This window comes from Ranitomeya variabilis, chromosome 2, assembly GCF_051348905.1.
Source record: "Ranitomeya variabilis isolate aRanVar5 chromosome 2, aRanVar5.hap1, whole genome shotgun sequence".
Classification (NCBI taxonomy): domain Eukaryota; kingdom Metazoa; phylum Chordata; class Amphibia; order Anura; family Dendrobatidae; genus Ranitomeya; species Ranitomeya variabilis.
The window spans coordinates 540,896,200-540,919,063 of record NC_135233.1 but is presented as its reverse complement, the minus strand read 5'-3'; the positions used below and the strand labels follow the sequence as shown (position 1 = coordinate 540,919,063).

General features: G+C 45.3%; 1 protein-coding gene across 5 annotated transcripts in view; it reads right to left on the bottom strand.

Moving 5' to 3' along the window:
- Positions 1-22,864, bottom strand: part of DUS2 (dihydrouridine synthase 2) — a 569,010-nt gene that overhangs the window by 521,436 nt on the left and 24,710 nt on the right. The window lies entirely within an intron of this gene.

The window sequence follows — 22,864 nt, the reverse complement described above, 5'->3', positions numbered from 1 at the left end:
TGAAAATAAAAGCAGTGAAGGCACTGGCCCACGTATTCCAACAGAAGAACCCTGGAATCAAAAAACAATAGAATCGCAGCAAACTGTCAAAATATTAGTAAGAAAGTAAAAAAAACAAAAATAAAACAGGGAAATTAGGTCAATAAAAAAATAGAAAAAATAATAAAGAATAAAAATAAGGGGACAAAAAGTGGTAAAAAATGAAAAAGTAAATAAATAGAACCTTGGGAATTCATGGAAAAATAAAAAAATAAAAGGACAAAAAAAAGGAAAAGGAAAAAGAAAAAGGGAAAAAACAAAAAGCAAAAACACTAGAGGAAGAGGGTAGTCCTAATGAAAATAGGTATAAAACTCACCATCATGATTAAAGGGAACCTGTCACCTCGTTTTTTAAAGATGAGATAAAAATAGGGTTTAATAGGGGCAGAGCTGTGCTTTACATTAGTGTCTTTTTTGTGCCTTTATTCCCCAGCTATGCTGCCGAAATACCTTTGTAAAGTCGCCGTTTTGGGCTGTCACTCACGCTGGTCTGGTCAAATGGGCGTGGTGACAGGAAGATGGCCGCCCCCACCGATCACCTGGGGAATAGCGCAGATCGCGCTCTTCCTTCACCTGCGCAATGGATTCGGCAGCTGGTCATGCGCAAACCACTACGCCACCAACGGACAGATAAGCAAGATCTGGGGGAAGAAACAGCGATGTCACCACGCCCATTTGACCAGACCAGCATGAGTGACAGCCCAAAACGGCGACTTTACAAAGGTATTTCGGCAGCATAGCTGGGGAATAAAGGCACAAAAAAGACACTAATGTAAAGCACAGCTCTGCCCCTATTTAACGCTATTTTTATCTCATCTTTAAAAAACGGGGTGACAGGTTCCCTTTAACGGGTCTATATGGAGGAAGGAAAAAGAGAAAAAAAATAGTAAATGATTACACCAGCCAGTCAATTTCTCTATTTAAGCCCTTCGGCGCTAGGGTATCTAGAGTATAAATCCAGTATGTTTCCCTCGACTTTAGAAGCTTGATGTGTTCGCCCCCACGTCTGGGTCGTGGTACCTGTTCTACAACTTGAAATTTGAGTTGCGCCACTGAATGCTTGGCCGCAGAGAAATGGGCAGGTAAGGGAAGCCATGTTTTGCCACATCTTATTGTGGATTTATGGCTAGAGATACGATCTCTTACGTGTTGTATCGTTTCTCCGACATAGAGTAGGCCACATGGGCATTTAACTACCTAAACTACAAAGTTGGACTCGCAAGTGAAAAAACCTCGAATGGGAAAGGACTTGCCGGTCCTGGGATGTGTGACACTATATTATTGGATAAATCTGACATGTCTCACAACTCTTAATTTCTGCCTGGACTTGTTAAGGATAGTACTCTACGAAAACTACTTCCTATACGAGGACACGTATTACGTACAGGCACGGGGGACCGCAATGGGCTCAAACGTAGCTCCGGCCTACGCTAATGCTTATATGCACTCTTTTGAAGAACGATACGTCTATAACAATGAATTGTTTCTCCAATATGCGATTGAATACCATCGCTATATTGATATTTTCCTAATCTGGACAGGCACCCCTGACACACTGAAGAACTTCTACGGTTACCTTAACTCCATCTACCAAGAATTCCAGTTCACTATGAACTCTAGCATTACACAAATTGCCTTCCTTAACACTCTGGTCCTAAAAGACCACCGGGGAGTTTTAAGTACAGATCTATATACCAAGCCATACCGACTGCAATAGTCTACTGCTATATTCAAGCTGCCATCCCAAGTCCACTAGAGACAGCCTACCCCGTTCCCAGTTTAAAAGAGTGTCTCGGATAGTGTCTGATCCGGAGACACGTCACACTAGACTTAATCTAATATCACAGAAATTTCAGGATAGAGAATATCCGTCCGTACTCCTGCAACAGGAATTGACACTCTCCTCTAATTCCAAGCATACCAGACTTCCCAAACAACCACAGGAGAGGGTACCACTTGTGCATACTCACCACCCCTTCATGTCTAAAGTCCATTCGGCAATTAGAAAACACAGGCCCCTCTTGGGTAGGGCTTACCCCAACATACCCTCCTTCCAGACACCAGTACTAATGAGCACAAGAAGGCCCCCTAATATAAAAGACCGGCTCCTCAGGGCAGACATAGGTAAGTGCACGTGTTGAACTTACCCAACAACTACTCAGCACACGCCGCTATGGCACGTTCCCATGCCTCAAATGTGCTGCCTGCTCCAACGTTATCCGGTCTGTTAGTGTCACACATCCCAGGACCGGCAAGTCCTTTCCCATTCGAGGTTTTTTCACTTGCGAGTCCAACTTTGTAGTTTAGGTAGTTAAATGCCCATGTGGCCTACTCTATGTCGGAGAAACGATACAACACGTAAGAGATCGTATCTCTAGCCATAAATCCACAATAAGATGTGGCAAAACATGGCTTCCCTTACCTGCCCATTTCTCTGCGGCCAAGCATTCAGTGGCGCAACTCAAATTTCAAGTTGATGTGGGGGCGACCACATCAAGCTTCTAAAGTCGAGGGAAACATACTGGATTTATACTCTAGATACCCTAGCGCCGAAGGGCTTAAATAGAGAAATTGACTGGCTGTTGTAATCATTTACTAATTTTTTTCTCTTTTTTTTCCTTCCTCCATATAGACCCGTTAATCATGATGGTGGGTTTTATACCTATTTTCATTAGGACTACCCTCTTCCTCTAGTGTTTTTGCTTTTTGTTTTTTCTTTTTCCTTTTTATTTTTTTATTTTTCCATGAATTCCCAAGGTTCTATTTATTTACTTTTTCATTTTTTATCACTTTTTGTCCCCTTATTTTTATTTTTATTCTTTATTATTTTTTCTATTTTTTATTGACCTTATTTCCGTTTTATTTTTGTTTTTTTTTACTTTCTTACTAATATTTTGACAGTTTGCTGAGATTCTACTGTTTTTTGATTCCAGGGTTCTTCTGTTGGAATATGTGGGCCATTGCCTTCACTGCTTTTATTTTCAGGCGCTCCCCCCCTTTTTTTACCAAGTTCCCAGGGGATCCTCACCGAAGTACATTGCGGGTCCTGCAGTTAATGCAGGGGTTAGTTGGTATGCAGGACAGCGCATGCGCTAGTACTAACAGACACATCTATGTGACACATTCCAGTTATACTCCCTCTACGTACTTTGCCTGCGCTTGCGCACACTTACATATACCTGACGCGGCGGGACTTCCGGTGCCGGGTGACGCACTTCCAGTACCGCGGGTCCCGCCGCTCTTATAAACCAGGGCTGGGTTACTATGCACTAGGTGCCTGATACAGCTAGGCGCGGGAGCGCCGCTCATACTCCTACCCTACCAGGTAATCCACTGATCCACCATTGTACACGCCTGTCTATACCCTGTACTACATTTATTAAGTTAGAGCTATGCCATTCTCTACAGCAGCACTGTTAACACCCTGTATTCCCTGCAGAAACCCTGTACACCTCTCAAACACGGTAACGCCGCCTGCTCTCCAGCGCTGCCAGGTAAACACCCGGCTCTACCACCTAATACGCCTTTTTCCTTCCGCTCTTTATTATATACTACTCAACCCTATATATCCTAATACAGATTCCATGTGCTGTGCGCCGAGACTAGGCTATCCGTATACCACTGTCAGGTTATATAAGGTATTTGCTTCTAGTTTTGAGACATTAGGGATGAAGAGGAGCAGATATAAACACGGTCAGGCCCTCTCCTTCCTGAGGCGAACAATGCTGAGCAGAGTGTAAGTATTCTAACGCCCACTAATAACCATGTTAACCTGTCTAACTTAGTTTGGTTTCAGTCAGGGCTTTTTCATATCAATATATTAATTTCTTTTGTTTTTTCTTTCACAGCACCTTCTCCAGCCACCGGGCGCCTGCATCTTCCTCTGCGCCCTCTGGAGCAATCCCTCCTGAGTCCGCCACTGAGGGCCAAGTCGGTAGGCCCCACACCACTGACCCCTCCTCTGACCCCTCTGTCCCCTCCACCTCATCTGCCCCAAGCAGTGGAGCATTATTGCAGCCTTCATTGCTCGCATCTGATGCTGAACAGATAGCGTTCCTTTTACCCCACCCCTCTGATCCTGCCACCTCGAGACCACCATTAGGTTCGTGGCGGCAGCGACAGAGGGGTCAGGAAAGGAGCTATGCTCCTGAATTCTTACATCTGAATGCATCCTTCCAAAGCTCTTTCAAAATTTTGGGAGAGCAAGTGACTGCTGGTTTCAACATGGTGCAATCACGCATCAGTGAAACAAGCCATGAAACCAGCAGTCGCTTGGATAGGCTGTATTCAGATGTAAGTCAATCTCTGGCCAATCTTTTTTTCCAATCCATGCTCAGGAGCATGGAGAAGCTTTCTTTTGAGCAACAGATGCGGGTAATGAATACCTGCCATAATGCTCTACTGAAGGCCCTTAACGAACCCCAATCTACCCACACATCCACTACAATTCCACCCCAGGCCCCACCCCAGGCCCCATTTCCACACCATGCCCCACCCCAGGCCCCATTTCCACACCATACCCCCCAATACCCACACCAGCCCCAATATCAAACCCAGCCCCAATCCCCACACCAGCCCCATTACCAAACCCAGCCCCAATACCCACGCCAGCCCCAATACCAAACCCAGTCCCAATACCCAACCCAGTCCCCATACCCATCCCGGCCACCAAACCAAATTTCTTCCCCAATGTTTTCTTCCTTGCCCAGCTTCTCTTCCCCAGTAAGTATTCCCCCTACCCCAACACCACCCCCCTCTGGTCAGCCTCCTGGTTTTACCCCCCCTTCCACTACACCCCAAACAAGTAGGGTTTCCCCACCTATCGACGTGGTCCAACCTTCCAGCCCCTCCTCCCCTCGTATCTCCACCCCACACTTTGAAGATTTGTAATGTTATGTACAAATGTTTGTTTGTAAATGTTATTAAAAAAAAAAATTGAAAAGTTTTAGAAAAAAAAATTTGAAAATAAAAAATCTCAACTTTTTTTTGCAAAGAAAAATTTTTTTTTCAAAAAAAGAGTTAAAATAAAATTCTGTCTGATTTAAATTCTACTCTTTGTGTGTGTGTGGAATTATTAAGGTAATGGTGACTAATAAAAAAGGTAAAATAAAAACACCAGACGTGTGAAAGGTACATATTGATTTTAGTAGCAAGATGACCACGCTTTTGGGCTTTTTTTTTTTTTTTTTGTGGAGAAACACATTTTTTACATAAACAAAACACATGGAAAACAGGTCACACAATCATGTCTTGCCATGGGATCCGCCCGACAGGTGACACAAAATAATCCGCAAACTGGTCCCTCATCCTTGTAACAGAACCTGTGGAGCGAACCAAGCTGCCGCGGTAGTCCCACAAGGTTGTCTCCAATTCTTCGTCATCCAAGGAAACGGGCTCCTTTGAAAGGACAAAGTTGTGGAGCACCACACAGGCTTTAACAACCTCGTCTATAGTTGTGGTTTTCAGTTTGATTGCCGTCAGCAGAACTCGCCACTTCGCCATCAATATACCAAAAGAACACTCTACTACTCTTCGTGCTCTAGTAAGCCGGTAATTAAATACCCGCTTGGTACGGGTTAAGTTCCGGCTACTATACGGTTTCAGTAGGTGCGGCGACAGTTGAAACGCTTCATCACCTACACAAACATATTCCATGGCTGGTTCACTTGTTCCTGGCAGTGGTCTGGCTGGCGGGAAATCGTAGGTCTCTCCATAAAGGCAACGACCCATTGGAGAGTTTTTAAAAACTTGCGAATCGTTGGACCGTCCATACGCTCCTATGTCCACAGCAAGGAACTTGCAGTTGGCGTCTGCAATAGCCATAAGGACGATGGAGAAGTACTTCTTGTAATTATAGTACTCCGATCCTGTTCCTGCCGGTTTCGCAATCCTTATGTGTTTCCCTTCAACTGCACCCACACAATTTGGGAAATGGCAAATTTGATGAAACTGTTCGGCACTTCTCAACCAGATGTCCATGGATGGTTGGGGGATATACTCTGGCTGTAAAGTGGTCCAAATAGCCCGACATGTCTCCTTCACTATTCCTGAAATAGTGGAAATGCCCAGCCGGAATTGGTAATGGAGCGAAGTCATCGATTCACCAGTAGCTAGGAAACTTTAAAAAAAAAAAAAAAAAAAATGTTAGAAAAAATTGCACAGACCAACAAGTTTCAATAAATGGCACTGTGAAAAATTTTTTTAGGACGGGACACACAATAAAACCTGCATGAAACCGGTGTAAAAAAGCAGTGGAATGGCCGCAAACAAAACAAAAATTACATGCTGCAGAAAATAGTGCGCAATATGTCAGCGCAGTATTGTCTGCAGCATGTAATATAACATTAAAAATGACCAATGACAGAAAAAAAAGCAGTTGCATGTCAACAAACCCCCCCAAAAAAAAAAAAATCGGCAGAAAATGCAACGCGATATTTCAGCGCAGTATTTTCTGCAGTCTGTTATAGGACATTCAATATGAGCAATGGCATTAAAAAAAAACAGTGGAATGGCCGCAAACAAAACAAAAATTACATGCTGCAGAAAATAGTGCGCAATATGTCAGCGCAGTATTGTCTGCAGCATGTAATATAACATTAAAAATGACCAATGACAGAAAAAAAAGAGGCTTACCGCAGGGTCACCATCAGCCGCTCCGCCAGTGTGATGGCAAGCCTCATCCTTGTGTCCTGCCTTCGGATGACATCCTCCAGTTTTTCAAGCAAAAAGTCAAAATTTTCCATCCTCATCCGCACGTAATTGTAGAATTTGTGTGGATTGTGCCGCAACTCCAGGTACAGAGTGGACTGGACACCCCGGGTCATCCGTAGTTCATTAATCGGATGTATCCAGAGTCGTCTCCATTCCTGCAGAAGCATCCTACGTTTTTCCGCTGCCACCTCCTTCTCCCGCACTATGATAGCCAGGCGATTAGTCTCAAAGATAACGTCGGTAACCAAACTAGCAATCCTCACAAGAACACCTTCCATCGCTGCCACAAAACTAAAACCCTCAAATATGGGCTGTAAAAACAGTAACTATATAGTTTTCCATATTTTCCAGTAGCCAATCAAATTTGGGAGCCTCCCATTTTAAAAACGGATCCATCGTAAAAACGGATGCAAAGGATGGTAAAAACGGATGCAACGTATGCAACGCATCCAGTATTTCGACGGAAAAGTTTAGCGGATTTGCGACGGATCCGTCGAAATGCTGTATGCGTTGCATACGTTTTTCAATTTTTTGACGCATCCGTTTTTTCGGCAAAAAAGACGATTTGAGACGGTTTGCAGTTAACGCTAGTGTGAAAGTAGCCTTAGACTACAGAGAACAGTCTGCTTATTTGGGAGACAGAAGTGGTTTATGCCGTATGTCGGATCACACACTGTATCAACGTGTATGAAGACAGAACACCTTTCGATTGGCTGCCGGCTTTTAACCATTATCGTGCGGGCACACACGGCAATAGAGTTTAACCCCTTTACCCCCAAGGGTGGTTTGCACGTTAATGACCGGGCCAATTTTTACAATTCTGACAACTGTCCCTTTATGAGGTTATAACTCTGGAACGCTTCAACGGATCCCGGTGATTGACATTGTTTTCTCGTGACATATTGTACTTCATGATAGTGATAAAATTTCTTTGATATTACCTGCGTTTATTTGGGAAAAAAACAAAAATTTGGCGAAAATTTTGAAAATTTCGCAATTTTCCAACTTAAAATTTTTATGCAATAAAATCACAGAGATATGTCACACAAAATACTTAAAGGGAACCTGTCACCACGTTTTTGGAAGATGGGATAAAAATAGCGTTAAATAGGGGCAGAGGTGGGCGTTACATTAGTGTGTGTGTTATGCGTTTATTACCCACCTAAGTTGCCGAAATAACTTTGCAAAGTCTCCGTTTTCGCCTGTCAATCAGGCTGGTCAGGTCGCATGGGCGTTGTCTTCCCCCAGATTTGGCGTAGTTTTCCGTTGGTGGCGTAGTGGTGTGCGCATGCCCAAAGTCCGGAATCCTCTTCCAGGGGATTTAAAATAGCGCGGTGTTCGTTATTGCATTGGTGATCGGTGGGCGCGGCCATCTTCCTTTGGCCGCGCGTGCGCAGAAGCGGCGCTCTGCTGGCCGCGGCTTCAGGAAAATGGCCGCCGCGATATCTATCTGCGCACGCGCGGCATCCCGCGGCCATTTTCCTGAAGCCGCGGCCAGCAGAGCGCCGCTTCTGCGCACGCGCGGCCAAAGGAAGATGGCCGCGCCCACCGATCACCAATGCAATAACGAACACCGCGCTATTTTAAATCCCCTGGAAGAGGATTCCGGACTTTGGGCATGCGCACACCACTACGCCACCAACGGAAAACTACGCCAAATCTGGGTGAAGACACCACGCCCATGTGACCTGACCAGCCTGATTGACAGGCGAAAACGGAGACTTTGCAAAGTTATTTCGGCAACTTAGGTGGGTAATAAACGCATAACACACACACTAATGTAACGCCCACCTCTGCCCCTATTTAACGCTATTTTTATCCCATCTTCCAAAAACATGGTGACAGGTTCCCTTTAATAAGTAACATTTCCCACATGTCTACTTTACATCGGCACAATTTTGGAACCAAAATTTTTTTGTTAGGGAGTTATAAGGGTTAAAAGTTGACCAGCAATTTCTCATTTTTACAACACCATTTTTTTTAGGGACCACATCTCACTTGAAGTCATTTTGAGGGGTCTATATGATAGAAAATAACCAAGTGTGACACCATTCTAAAAACTGCACCCCTCAAGGTGCTCAAAACCACATTCAAGAAGTTTATTAACCCTTCAGGTGTTTCACAGGAATTTTTGGAATGTTTAAATAAAAATGAACATTTAACTTTTTTTCACAAAAAATTTACTTCAGCTCCAATTTGTTTTATTTTACCAAGGGTAACAGGAGAAAATGGACCCCAAAAGTTGTTGTACAATTTGTCCTGAGTACGCCGATACCCCATATGTGAGGGTAAACCACTGTTTGGGTGCATGGTAGAGCTCGGAAGCGAAGGAGCGCCATTTGACTTTTCAATGCAAAATTGACTGGAATTGAGATGGGACGCCATGTTGCGTTTGGAGAGCCCCTGATGTGCCTAAACATTGAAACTCCCCACAAGTGACACCATTTTGGAAAGTAGACCCCCTAAGGAACTTATCTAGATGTGTGGTGAGCACTTTGACCCATTAATTGATTCACAGAAGTTTATAATGCAGAGCCGTAAAAATAAAAAATCATATTTTTTCACAAAAATGATCTTTTCGCCCCCAATTTTATATTTTCCCAAGGGTAAGAGAAGAAATTGGACCCCAAAAGATGTTGTACAATTTGTCCTGAGTACGCTGATACCCCATATGTGGGGGTAAACTACTGTTTGGGCGCATGGTAGAGATAGGAAGGGAAGGAGCGCCGTTTGACTTTTCAATGCAAAATTGACAGGAATTGAGATGGGACGCCATGTTGCGTTTGGAGAGCCACTGCTGTGCCTAAACATTGAATACCCCCACAAGTGACACCATTTTGGAAAGTAGACCCCTTAAGGAACTCACCTAGATGTGTTGTGAGAACTTTGAACCCCCAAGTGTTTCACTACAGTTCATAACGCAGAGCCGTGAAAATAAAAACTTTTTTTTTTTTCCACAAAAATTATTTCTTAGCCCCCAGTTTTGTTTTTTTCCAAGGATATCAGGAGAAATTGGACCCCAAAGTTGTTGTCCAATGTGTCCTGAGTATGCTGATACCCCATATGTTGGGGTAAACCCCTGTTTGGGCGCACGGGAGAGCTCAGAAGGGAAGGAGCACTGTTTTACTTTTTCAACGCAGAATTAGCTGGAATTGAGATTGGACGTTTGGAGAGCCCCTGATGTGCCTAAACAGTGAAAACCCCCCAATTATAACTGAAACCCTAATTCAAACACATCCCTAACCCTAATCCCAAAGGTAACCCTAACCACACCCCTAACCCTGACACACCCCTAACTCTAATCCCAACCCTAATCCCAACCGTAAATGTAATCCAAACCCTAACTTTAGCCCCAACCCTAACTTTAGCCCCAATCCTAACTGTAGCCTTAACCCTAACCCTAATGGGAAAATGTTAATAAATACATTTTTTAAATTTTTTAGCGGATTTTTATGATTGGCAGCCGTCACACACTGAAAGACGCTTTTTATTGTAAAAAATATTTTTTGCGTTACCACATTTTGAGAGCAAAAATTTTTCCATATTTTGGTCCACGAGTCATTTGAGGTCTTGTTTTTTGCGGGACGAGTTGACGTTTTTATTTGTAACATTTTCGGGCACTTGACATTTTTTGATCGCTTTTTATTCCGATTTTTGTGAGGCAGAATGACCAAAAACCAGCTATTCATGAATTTCTTTTGGGGGAGGCGTTTATACCGTTCCGCGTTTGGTAAAATGGATAAAGCAGTTTTATTCTTCGGGTCAGTACGATTACAGCGATACCTCATTTATATCATTTTTTTATGTTTTGGTGCTTTTATACGATAAAAACTATTTTATAGAAAAAATACTTATTTTTGCATCGCTTTATTCTGAGGACTATAACTTTTTTATTTTTTCTTTGATGACGCTGTATGGCGGCTCGTTTTTTGCGGGACAAGATGTTTTCCGCGGTACCATGCTTATTTACATCCGTCTTTTTGATCGCTTATTATTCCACTTTTTATTTGGCTGTATGATAATAAAGCGTTGTTTTTTGCCTCGGTTTTTTTTTTTTTTTTTTACGATGTTCACTGAAGGGGTTAACTAGTGGGACAGTTTTATAGGTCGGGTCGCTACGGATAATGAAATGTATTTATAGGAACAATATATATATATTTTTTTACACTATAACATTGCCACGGGGGGGACATGATGTTATAGTGTAAGATCGCCGATCTGACACTTTGCTGTGCACTGTGTCAGATCGGCGACGTGCACAGCTCCTGGAGGCTTCCCGGCGCCTGCTCTGAGCAGGCGCAGTAAAGCCACCTCCCTGCAGGACCCGGATGCCGCGGCCATCTCGGATCCGGGCCTGCTGCAGGGAGGAGGAGGTAAGAGACCCTCGGAGCAACGCGATTACATCACGTTGCTCCGGGGGTCTCAGGGAAGCCCGCAGGGAGCTCCCTCCCTGCGCGATGCTTCCCTATACCGCCGGAACACTGCGATCATGTTTGATCGCAGTGTGCCGGGGGGTTAATGTGCCGGGGGCGGTCCGTGACCACTCCTGGCACATAGTGCCTGATGTCAGCTGCGATCCCGTCGGTGGTCATACGGGCACACCCCACCTCGACGGGATAGTACGTCCGATGTCAGAAAGGGGTTAAATTAACCTGCGTCTAGGACACAGGTTCAGTTACTGCACCGGCAGAAGCCTGCCGCTGGGGCCCGGTGAACAGATCAGACGGGGCCTGATGCAGTGGCCCTGACTGGGTGTGCACATACCCGATGGCCCTGCTTCTTTGCTCCTTGTTCACAGTGTTTTTGCAGCCCCCCAGAGACAAACACTGTGCCCACTCCCTTCTTGTATATTGAGTGTCAGGAATCCCCAATGGCTAGGGATAGCACAGGACAAGCAAAGTATAAAAAATATCGGACGAGCTCTAGGGTGATGGAACCTGGGCTGACCGCTGCCCTACGCCTGACAAACGCAACTAGAGATAGCCAGGGAGCGTGCCTACGTTGGTTCTAGACGCCACGCACCAGCCTAAGAGCTAACTAGTACTGCAGAGAAAACAAAGACCTCACTTGCCTCCAGAGGAATTAACCCCAAAAGGTATAGTTGCCCCCCACATGTATTGACGGTGAAATGAGAGGAAGGCACACACATAGAGATGATGTATATAGCTTTAGCAAATAGAGGCCCGCTGAAAACTAGAAAGCAGAATGACACAAAAGGGGACTGAGCGGTCAGCAAAAAACCCTAATCAAAAAAACCATCCTGAGATTACAAGAACCCATGTGCCAACTCATGGCACATGGGGAGAACCTCAGTCCACTAGAGCAACCAGCTAGCATAGAGACATTCTAAGCAAGCTGGACCAAAAACCAAACAACTGAAAATCAGCACTTAGCTTATCCTGAAAGATCTGGGAGCAGGTAGGCAGGAACCAAACAGAGCACATCTGAACACATTGATAGCCGGCAAGGGAAATGACAGAAAGGCCAGGTAAAATAGGAAACACCCAGCCTCTGATGGACAGGTGGAAACCAAAGGCCGCAACCCACCAAAGTCACCCAGTACCAGCAGTAACCACCAGAGGGAGCCCACAAACAGAATCCACAACAGTACCCCCCCCTTGAGGAGGGGTCACCGAACCCTCACGAGAACCCCCAGGGCGATCAGGGTGAGCTCTATGGAAGGCGCGGACCAAATCAGTCGCATGAACATCGGAGGCGACCACCCAGGAATTATCCTCCTGACCATAACCCTTCCACTTAACCAAATACTGGAGTTTGCGTCTGGAAACACGAGAATCCAAGATCTTTTCAACAACATACTCCAATTCTCCCTCCACCAGCACCGGAGCAGGAGGCTCGACCGAAGGAACAATGGGCACCTCATACCTCCGCAACAACGACCGATGGAACACATTATGAATAGCAAACGATGCTGGGAGATCCAAACGAAAAGATACAGGGTTAAGAATCTCCGAGATCCTATAAGGACCGATGAACCGAGGCTTGAACTTAGGAGAAGAGACCTTCATAGGGACAAAACGAGAAGACAACCACACCAAGTCCCCAACAAGAAGTCGGGGACCCACGCGGCGACGGCGATTAGCAAACTGCTGAGTCTTCTCCTGAGATAACTTCAAATTGTCCACCACCTGATTCCAAATCTGATGTAGCCTGTCCACCACCACGTCCACTCCAGGACAATCCGAAGATTCCCCCTGACCAGAGGAAAAACGAGGATGAAACCCCGAATTACAAAAAAAAGGAGAGACCAACGTGGCAGAACTAGCCCGATTATTAAGAGCAAATTCGGCCAGTGGCAAAAAAGCAGCCCAATCATCCTGATCAGCAGAAACAAAACACCTCAAATAAGTTTCCAAGGTCTGATTAGTTCGCTCCGTCTGGCCATTCGTCTGAGGATGGAATGCAGACGAGAAAGACAAATCAATGCCCGTCTTGGCACAAAACGTCCGCCAAAATCTAGACACAAACTGGGATCCTGTTGTGAATTTGCTTTTTGCTCCCTCTAGTGGTTACTAGTTTTTTGACTCTGGTTTTTCTGTCATTCCTTTTATCCGCACCTGGGTCGTTAGTTAAGGGTGTTGCTATATAAGCTCCCTGGACCTTCAGTTCTATGCCTGGCAACAGTTGGCCAGGCCCGTATTAAATGTTTAATGCATTGCAGAAGAGGGATTATAAGAAAGAAGATTCTGAGTTTTTTTTTTTTTTTTTCTTTCTTCTTCCCCTTTACCTCAGAGTGGCTATGCTTGCTGCAGACATGAATGTCCAGACCTTGATTACAAGTGTGGACCAGCTGGCTACTCGTGTGCAGGGCATACAAGACTATGTTATCAGAAATCCTAGGTCAGAACCTAAAATACCGATTCCTGAACTGTTTTCCGGAGACAGGTTTAAGTTTAGGAATTTCGTGAATAATTGTAAATTGTTTTTGTCCCTGAGACCCTGTTCATCTGGAGACTCTGCTCAGCAAGTAAAAATTGTTATTTCGTTCTTACAGGGCGACCCTCAGGATTGGGCTTTTTCGCTGGCGCCAGGAGATCCGGCATTGGCTGATATTGATGCGTTTTTTCTGGCGCTCGGTTTACTTTATGAGGAACCCAATCTTGAGATTCAGGCAGAAAAGGCCTTGCTGGCTATGTCTCAGGGGCAGGACGAGGCTGAGGTGTATTGCCAAAAATTTCGGAAATGGTCCGTGCTGACACATTGGAACGAGTGTGCACTGGCCGCTAATTTTAGAAATGGCCTTTCTGAAGCCATTAAGAATGTTATGGTGGGTTTTCCCATTCCCACAGGTCTGAATGATACTATGGCACTGGCTATTCAAATTGACCGGCGGTTGCGGGAGCGCAAAACCGCAAATTCCCTCATGGTGTTGTCTGAACAGACACCTAATTCGGTGCAATGTGATAGAAAAACCGCAAATTCCCTCATGGTGTTGTCTGAACAGACACCTGATTTAATGCAATGTGATAGAATCCTGACTAGAAATGAGCGGAAAATTCATAGACGCCGGAATGGCTTGTGCTACTACTGTGGTGATTCTACACATGTTATCTCAGCATGCTCTAAACGTATAGCTAAGGTTGTTAGTCCTGTCACCGTTGGTAATTTGCAACCTAAATTTATTCTGTCTGTAACTTTGATTTGCTCACTGTCGTCTTATCCTGTCATGGCGTTTGTAGATTCAGGTGCTGCCCTGAGTCTTATGGATCTGTCATTTGCTAAGCGCTGTGGTTTTACTCTTGAACCATTAGAAAATCCTATTCCTCTTAGGGGTATTGATGCTACGCCATTGGCAGCAAATAAACCGCAGTATTGGACACAGGTTACCATGTGCATGACTCCTGAACACCGCGAGGTGATACGTTTCCTGGTTTTACATAAAATGCATGATTTGGTTGTTTTAGGGCTGCCATGGTTACAGACCCATAATCCAGTCCTGGACTGGAAGGCTATGTCAGTCTCAAGTTGGGGCTGTCGTGGTATTCATGGGGATTCCCTGCCTGTGTCTATTGCTTCTTCTACGCCTTCGGAAGTTCCTGAGTATTTGTCTGATTATCAGGATGTCTTCAGTGAGTCTGAGTCCAGTGCACTGCCTCCTCATAGGGACTGTGACTGTGCTATAGATTTGATCCCAGGCAGTAAATTTCCTAAGGGAAGACTGTTTAATCTGTCGGTACCTGAACATACCGCTATGCGTTCATATATCAAGGAGTCTCTGGAGAAAGGACATATTCGTCCGTCTTCTTCCCCTCTTGGTGCGGGATTCTTTTTTGTGGCAAAAAAGGACGGATCTTTGAGGCCTTGTATTGATTATCGGCTTTTAAATAAGATCACTGTCAAATTTCAGTATCCTTTACCGCTGTTGTCTGACTTGTTTGCCCGGATTAAAGGTGCCAAGTGGTTTACCAAGATAGACCTTCGTGGTGCGTACAACCTTGTGCGCATTAAGCAAGGTGATGAATGGAAAACCGCATTCAATACGCCCGAAGGTCATTTTGAGTACTTGGTGATGCCTTTTGGGCTCTCCAATGCGCCTTCAGTTTTTCAGTCCTTTATGCATGACATTTTCCGGAAGTATCTGGATACATTTTTGATTGTTTATCTGGATGATATTTTGGTTTTTTCTGATAATTGGGATTCGCATGTGGAGCAGGTCAGGTTGGTCTTTAAAATTTTGCGTGAAAATTCTTTGTTTGTCAAGGGCTCAAAGTGTCTCTTTGGTGTACAGAAGGTTCCCTTTTTGGGGTTCATTTTTTCCCCTTCTGCTGTGGAGATGGACCCAGTCAAGGTCCGAGCTATTCTTGATTGGACTCAGCCCTCGTCAGTTAAGAGTCTTCAGAAGTTCTTGGGTTTCGCTAACTTCTACCGTCGTTTTATCGCTAATTTTTCTAGCATTGTGAAACCTTTGACGGATATGACCAAGAAGGGCTCCGATGTAGCTAACTGGGCTCCTGCTGCCGTGGAGGCTTTCCAGGAGTTGAAACGCCGGTTTACTTCGGCGCCTGTTTTGTGCCAGCCCGATGTCTCACTTCCCTTTCAGGTTGAGGTGGATGCTTCAGAGATTGGAGCAGGGGCCGTTTTGTCGCAGAGAGGCCCTGGTTGCTCTGTTATGAAACCTTGTGCCTTTTTCTCTAGGAAGTTTTCGCCTGCCGAGCGAAATTATGATGTGGGCAATCGGGAGTTGTTGGCCATGAAATGGGCATTTGAGGAGTGGCGTCATTGGCTCGAGGGTGCTAAGCATCGTGTGGTGGTCTTGACTGATCACAAAAATCTGATGTATCTCGAGTCTGCTAAACGCCTTAATCCGAGACAGGCCCGCTGGTCATTGTTTTTCTCCCGCTTTGATTTTGTTGTCTCGTATTTACCAGGTTCAAAAAATGTGAAGGCCGATGCTCTTTCTAGGAGCTTTGTGCCTGATGCTCCTGAAGTCGCTGATCCTGTTGGTATTCTTAAAGATGGAGTTATCTTGTCAGCTATTTCTCCGGATCTGCGACGTGTGTTGCAGAGATTTCAGGCTGATAGGCCTGAGTCTTGTCCACCTGACAGATTGTTTGTCCCGGATAAGTGGACCAGCAGAGTCATTTCCGAGGTTCATTCCTCGGTGTTGGCAGGTCACCCGGGAATTTTTGGCACCAGAGATCTGGTGGCCAGGTCCTTTTGGTGGCCTTCCTTGTCAAGGGATGTGCGGTCATTTGTGCAGTCCTGTGGGACTTGTGCTCGAGCTAAGCCTTGCTGTTCTCGTGCCAGCGGTTTGCTCTTGCCCTTGCCTGTCCCGAAGAGACCTTGGACACATATCTCCATGGATTTCATTTCTGATCTTCCGCTATCTCAGGGCATGTCCGTTATCTGGGTGATATGTGATCGCTTCTCCAAGATGGTCCATTTGGTTCCTTTGCCTAAGCTGCCTTCCTCTTCCGATCTGGTTCCTGTGTTTTTCCAGAACGTGGTTCGTTTGCACGGCATCCCTGAGAATATTGTGTCAGACAGAGGATCCCAGTTCGTTTCCAGGTTCTGGCGATCCTTTTGTAGTAGGATGGGCATTGATTTGTCGTTTTCGTCTGCTTTCCATCCTCAGACTAATGGACAGACGGAGCAAACCAATCAGACTTTGGAGGCTTATTTGAGGTGTTTTGTCTCTGCTGATCAGGACGATTGGGTGACATTCTTGCCGTTGGCTGAGTTTGCCCTTAATAATCGGGCTAGTTCCGCCACCTTGGTTTCGCCTTTTTTCTGCAACTCTGGTTTCCATCCTCGCTTTTCTTCGGGTCATGTGGAGCCTTCTGACTGTCCTGGGGTGGATTCTGTGGTGGATAGGTTGCAGCGGATCTGGAATCATGTGGTGGACAACTTGAAGTTGTCACAGGAGAGGGCTCAGCGCTTTGCCAACCGCCGCCGCGGTGTGGGTCCCCGACTACGCGTTGGGGATTTGGTATGGCTTTCTTCCCGCTTTGTTCCTATGAAGGTCTCCTCTCCCAAATTTAAACCTCGTTTTATTGGGCCTTACAAGATATTGGAAATCCTTAATCCTGTATCTTTTCGTCTGGATCTTCCTGTGTCGTTTGCTATTCACAATGTATTTCATAGGTCCTTGTTGCGGCGGTACATTGTGCCTGTAGTTCCTTCTGCTGAGCCTCCTGCTCCGGTGTTGGTTGAGGGCGAGTTAGAGTACGTGGTGGAGAAGATCTTGGATTCTCGCCTCTCCAGGCGGAGGCTTCAGTACCTGGTTAAGTGGAAGGGCTATGGTCAGGAGGATAATTCCTGGGTGGTCGCCTCTGATGTTCATGCGGCCGATTTAGTTCGTGCCTTTCATGCCGCTCATCCTGATCGCCCTGGTGGTCGTGGTGAGGGTTCGGTGACCCCTCACTAAGGGGGGGGTACTGTTGTGAATTTGCTTTTTGCTCCCTCTAGTGGTTACTAGTTTTTTGACTCTGGTTTTTCTGTCATTCCTTTTATCCGCACCTGGGTCGTTAGTTAAGGGTGTTGCTATATAAGCTCCCTGGACCTTCAGTTCTATGCCTGGAAACGTAGTTATCAGAGCTAGTCTGCTGTGCTCTTGTCTACTGATCCTGGTTCCAGTTATATCAGCTAAGTCCGCTTTTTGCTTTTTGCCATTTTGTTTTGGTTTTGTATTTTTGTCCAGCTTGTTCCAAATCTATATCCTGACCTTTGCTGGAAGCTCTAGGGGGCTGGTGTTCTCCCCCCGGACCGTTAGACGGTTCGGGGGTTCTTGAATTTCCAGTGTGGATTTTGATAGGGTTTTTGTTGACCATATAAGTTACCTTTCTTTATTCTGCTATCAGTTAGCGGGCCTCTCTGTGCTAAACCTGGTTCATTTCTGTGTTTGTCATTTCCTCTTACCTCACCGTTATTATTTGTGGGGGGCTTCTATCCAGCTTTGGGGTCCCCTTCTCTGGAGGCAAGAAAGGTCTTTTGTTTTCCTCTACTAGGGGTAGCTAGATTCTCCGGCTGGAGCGTGTCATCTAGAATCAACGTAGGAATGATCCCCGGCTACTTCTAGTGTTGGCGTTAGGAGTAGATATATGGTCAACCCAGTTACCACTGCCCTATGAGCTGGATTTTTGTATTCTGCAGACTTCCACGTTCCTCTGAGACCCTCGCCATTGGGGTCATAACAGGATCCCCTGTCAGAAACGATATTCTCCGGAATCCCATGGAAACGAACCACATTCTGAAAAAACAAAGGAACCAACTCAGAGGAGGAGGGCAACTTAGGCAAGGGCACCAAATGAACCATCTTAGAAAAGCGGTCACACACAACCCAGATAACGGACATTTTCTGTGAAACCGGGAGATCAGAAATAAAATCCATGGAAATGTGCGTCCAAGGCCTCTTCGGGATGGGCAATGATAACAACAACCCACTAGCCCGTGAACAGCAAGGCTTAGCTCGAGCACACACTTCACAAGACTGCACAAAGGTACGCACATCCCTAGACAAGGAAGGCCACCAAAAAGACCTGGCCACCAAGTCTCTTGTACCAAATATTCCAGGATGACCAGCCAACACAGAAGAATGGACCTCGGAGATGACTCTACTGGTCCAATCATCCGGAACAAACAGTCTTTCTGGTGGACATCGATCCGGTTTATCCACCTGAAACTCCTGCAATGCACGTCGCAAGTCTGGGGATACGGCGGACAATATTACCCCATCCCTAAGGATACCAGCAGGCCCAGTGTCCCCAGGAGAGTCAGGCACAAAACTCCTGGAAAGAGCATCTGCCTTCACATTCTTTGAACCTGGCAGGTATGAAACCACGAAATTGAAACGAGAAAAAAATAACGACCAACGAGCCTGTCTAGGATTCAAACGCCTGGCAGACTCAAGGTAAATGAGATTCTTGTGATCAGTCAAGACCACCACACGATGTTTAGCACCCTCAAGCCAATGACGCCACTCCTCAAATGCCCACTTCATGGCCAAAAGCTCCCGATTACCCACATCATAATTGTGCTCGGCGGGCGAGAATTTTCTAGAGAAGAAAGCACATGGCTTCATCACCAAGCCATTAGAACTTCTCTGTGACAAAACCGCCCCCGCTCCAATCTCGGAAGCATCAACCTCCACCTGAAAAGGAAGTGAAACATCTGGTTGACACAACACAGGAGCAGAAGAAAACCATCGCTTAAGTTCCCGAAAGGCCTCCACAGCCGCAGGAGACCAATCAGCAACATCAGCACCCTTTTTAGTCAAATCAGTCAAAGGTTTAACAATACTGGAAAAATTAGCAATGAACCGACGATAAAAATTAGCAAACCCCAAGAACTTCTGAAGGCTCTTAACAGATGTAGGTTGTGTCCAGTCACAAATAGCCTGAACCTTAACGGGATCCATCTCAATAGTAGAAGGAGAAAAAATGTACCCCAAAAAAGAAATCTTCTGGACTCCGAAGAGACACTTTGAGCCCTTCACAAACAGAGAATTGGCCCGCAAAACCTGAAACACCTTCCTGACCTGTAGAACATGAGACTCCCAGTCATCAGAAAACACCAAAATATCATCCAAATACACAATCATAAACTTATCCAGATATTCACGGAAAATATTGTGCATAAAGGACTGAAAGACTGACGGAGCATTGGAGAGTCCAAAAGGCATTACCAAATACTCAAAATGGCCCTCAGGCGTATTAAATGCGGTTTTCCACTCATCACCCTGTTTTATCCGCACCAGATTATACGCACCACGAAGATCTATTTTAGTGAACCACCTAGCCCCCTTAATGCGAGCAAACAAATCAGTAAATAATGGCAATGGATACTGGTATTTGACTGTAATCTTATTCAGAAGGCGATAATCTATACAAGGCCTCAGGGAACCATCTTTTTTTGCCACGAAAAAAAAACCTGCTCCCAGAGGGGACGAAGATGGACGAATATGTCCCTTTTCCAAGGACTCCTTAATATAATTCCGCATAGCAGTATGCTCTGGCAGTGACAGATTAAATAAACGACCCTTAGGGAACTTACTGCCAGGAATCAATTCTATAGCACAGTCACACTCTCTATGAGGAGGGAGCGAATTGAGCTTAGGCTCCTCAAAAACATCCCTAAAATCCGACAAAAACGCAGGGCTCTCCGAAGGAGTAGATGAAGCGATAGAAATCGGAGGTGCATCATCATGAACCCCCTGACATCCCCAGCTTAGCACAGACATGGTTTTCCAGTCCAGGACAGGATTATGAGTTTGTAACCATGGCAGACCAAGCACTAGTACATCATGTAAATTATACAGTACAAGGAAGCGAATCACCTCCTGATGAACGGGAGTCATGCGCATGGTCACTTGTGTCCAATACTGCGGCTTATTCATAGCCAATGGTGTAGAATCAATTCCCTTCAGAGGAATAGGAACTTCCAGAGGCTCTAGACTAAAACCGCAGCGTTTAGCAAATGACCAATCCATAAGACTCAGGGCAGCGCCTGAATCCACATAGGCATCGACGGAAATGGAAGACAGTGAAAAAATCAGAGTCACAGACAAAATGAACTTAGACTGCAGAGTATCAATGGCAAAAGATTTATCAACCCTCTTTGTGCGTTTAGAGCATGCTGATATAACATGAGCTGAATCACCACAATAAAAACACAAACCATTTTTCCGCCTATAATTTTGCCGTTCACTTCTGGACTGAATTCTATCACATTGCATAGTCTCAGGTGCCTGTTCAGAAGACACCGCCAACTGGTGCACGGGTTTGCGCTCCCGTAAACGCCGATCAATCTGAATGGCCATAGCCATAGACTCATTCAGACCTGTAGGCGCAGGGAACCCCACCATAATATCCTTAATGGCCTCAGAAAGACCATTTCTGAAGTTTGCAGCCAGGGCGCACTCATTCCACTGAGTAAGCACCGACCATTTCCGAAATTTCTGACAATATATTTCCGCTTCATCATGCCCCTGAGAGAGGGCTAATAAAGCCTTTTCAGCCTGAATCTCTAGGTTAGGTTCCTCATAGAGCAATCCCAATGCCAGAAAAAACGCATCCACACTGAGCAATGCAGGATCCCCTGGTGCCAATGCAAATGCCCAATTCTGAGGATCGCCCCGTAGGAACGATATAACAATCTTGACCTGTTGAGCAGGGTCTCCAGAGGAGCGAGATTTCAAAGAGAGAAACAATTTACAATTGTTCCTGAAATTCAGGAAGGTAGATCTATCTCCAGAAAAAAACTCTGGAATAGGAATTCTAGGTTCAGACATGGGAGTGTGAACAACGAAATCCTGTATGTTTTGAACCTTTGCCACGAGATTACTCAGGCTGGAAGCCAAACTCTGGACATCCATGATAAACAGCTAAGATCAGAGCCATTCAAGGGTTAAGAGGAGGTAAGAAGCAGCTAGACAGCAATTAAGGGCTAGGCAGCAAAACTCTGAAGGAAAAAAAAAAAAAAAAAAATTTCCCTTGAACACTTCTTTTTCTCCTGCTTCAGCCCAAACAATTAACACTTTGTTGGCCGGCTATACTGTCAGGAATCCCCAATGGCTAGGGATAGCACAGGACAAGCAAAGTATAAAAAATATCGGACGAGCTCTAGGGTGATGGAACCTGGGCTGACCGCTGCCCTACGCCTGACAAACGCAACTAGAGATAGCCAGGGAGCGTGCCTACGTTGGTTCTAGACGCCACGCACCAGCCTAAGAGCTAACTAGTACTGCAGAGAAAACAAAGACCTCACTTGCCTCCAGAGGAATTAACCCCAAAAGGTATAGTTGCCCCCCACATGTATTGACGGTGAAATGAGAGGAAGGCACACACATAGAGATGATGTATATAGCTTTAGCAAATAGAGGCCCGCTGAAAACTAGAAAGCAGAATGACACAAAAGGGGACTGAGCGGTCAGCAAAAAACCCTAATCAAAAAAACCATCCTGAGATTACAAGAACCCATGTGCCAACTCATGGCACATGGGGAGAACCTCAGTCCACTAGAGCAACCAGCTAGCATAGAGACATTCTAAGCAAGCTGGACCAAAAACCAAACAACTGAAAATCAGCACTTAGCTTATCCTGAAAGATCTGGGAGCAGGTAGGCAGGAACCAAACAGAGCACATCTGAACACATTGATAGCCGGCAAGGGAAATGACAGAAAGGCCAGGTAAAATAGGAAACACCCAGCCTCTGATGGACAGGTGGAAACCAAAGGCCGCAACCCACCATAGTCACCCAGTACCAGCAGTAACCACCAGAGGGAGCCCACAAACAGAATCCACAACAATTGAGTGTCCTGAATATGAAGTGGGGGCCAAACTGACACTTTTCTAACCAAGTGCCGGAAAACCTAGTTCCACTTCTATCTTTAAGTCCTTCTGTTTCTTAAGAAAAAGAAATTCGGCACTCTCAGTTATCATGCAAAAAACAAAAGTCAGTGTTTTATTATTGATCCACTGTTGACAAAAAATCATTGACGTTTCGGCCAATACTTAGGCCTTCATCAGAACTCTAATAAATGAACATAAAAAAATACACATATCAGTATAATGCAGAGTATCAAGAAACCACAGCAGTGGAAAACCATTGGGCAAAAAAAGAAATAAAGAGAATATAATAGCAGGATAATTGAGGC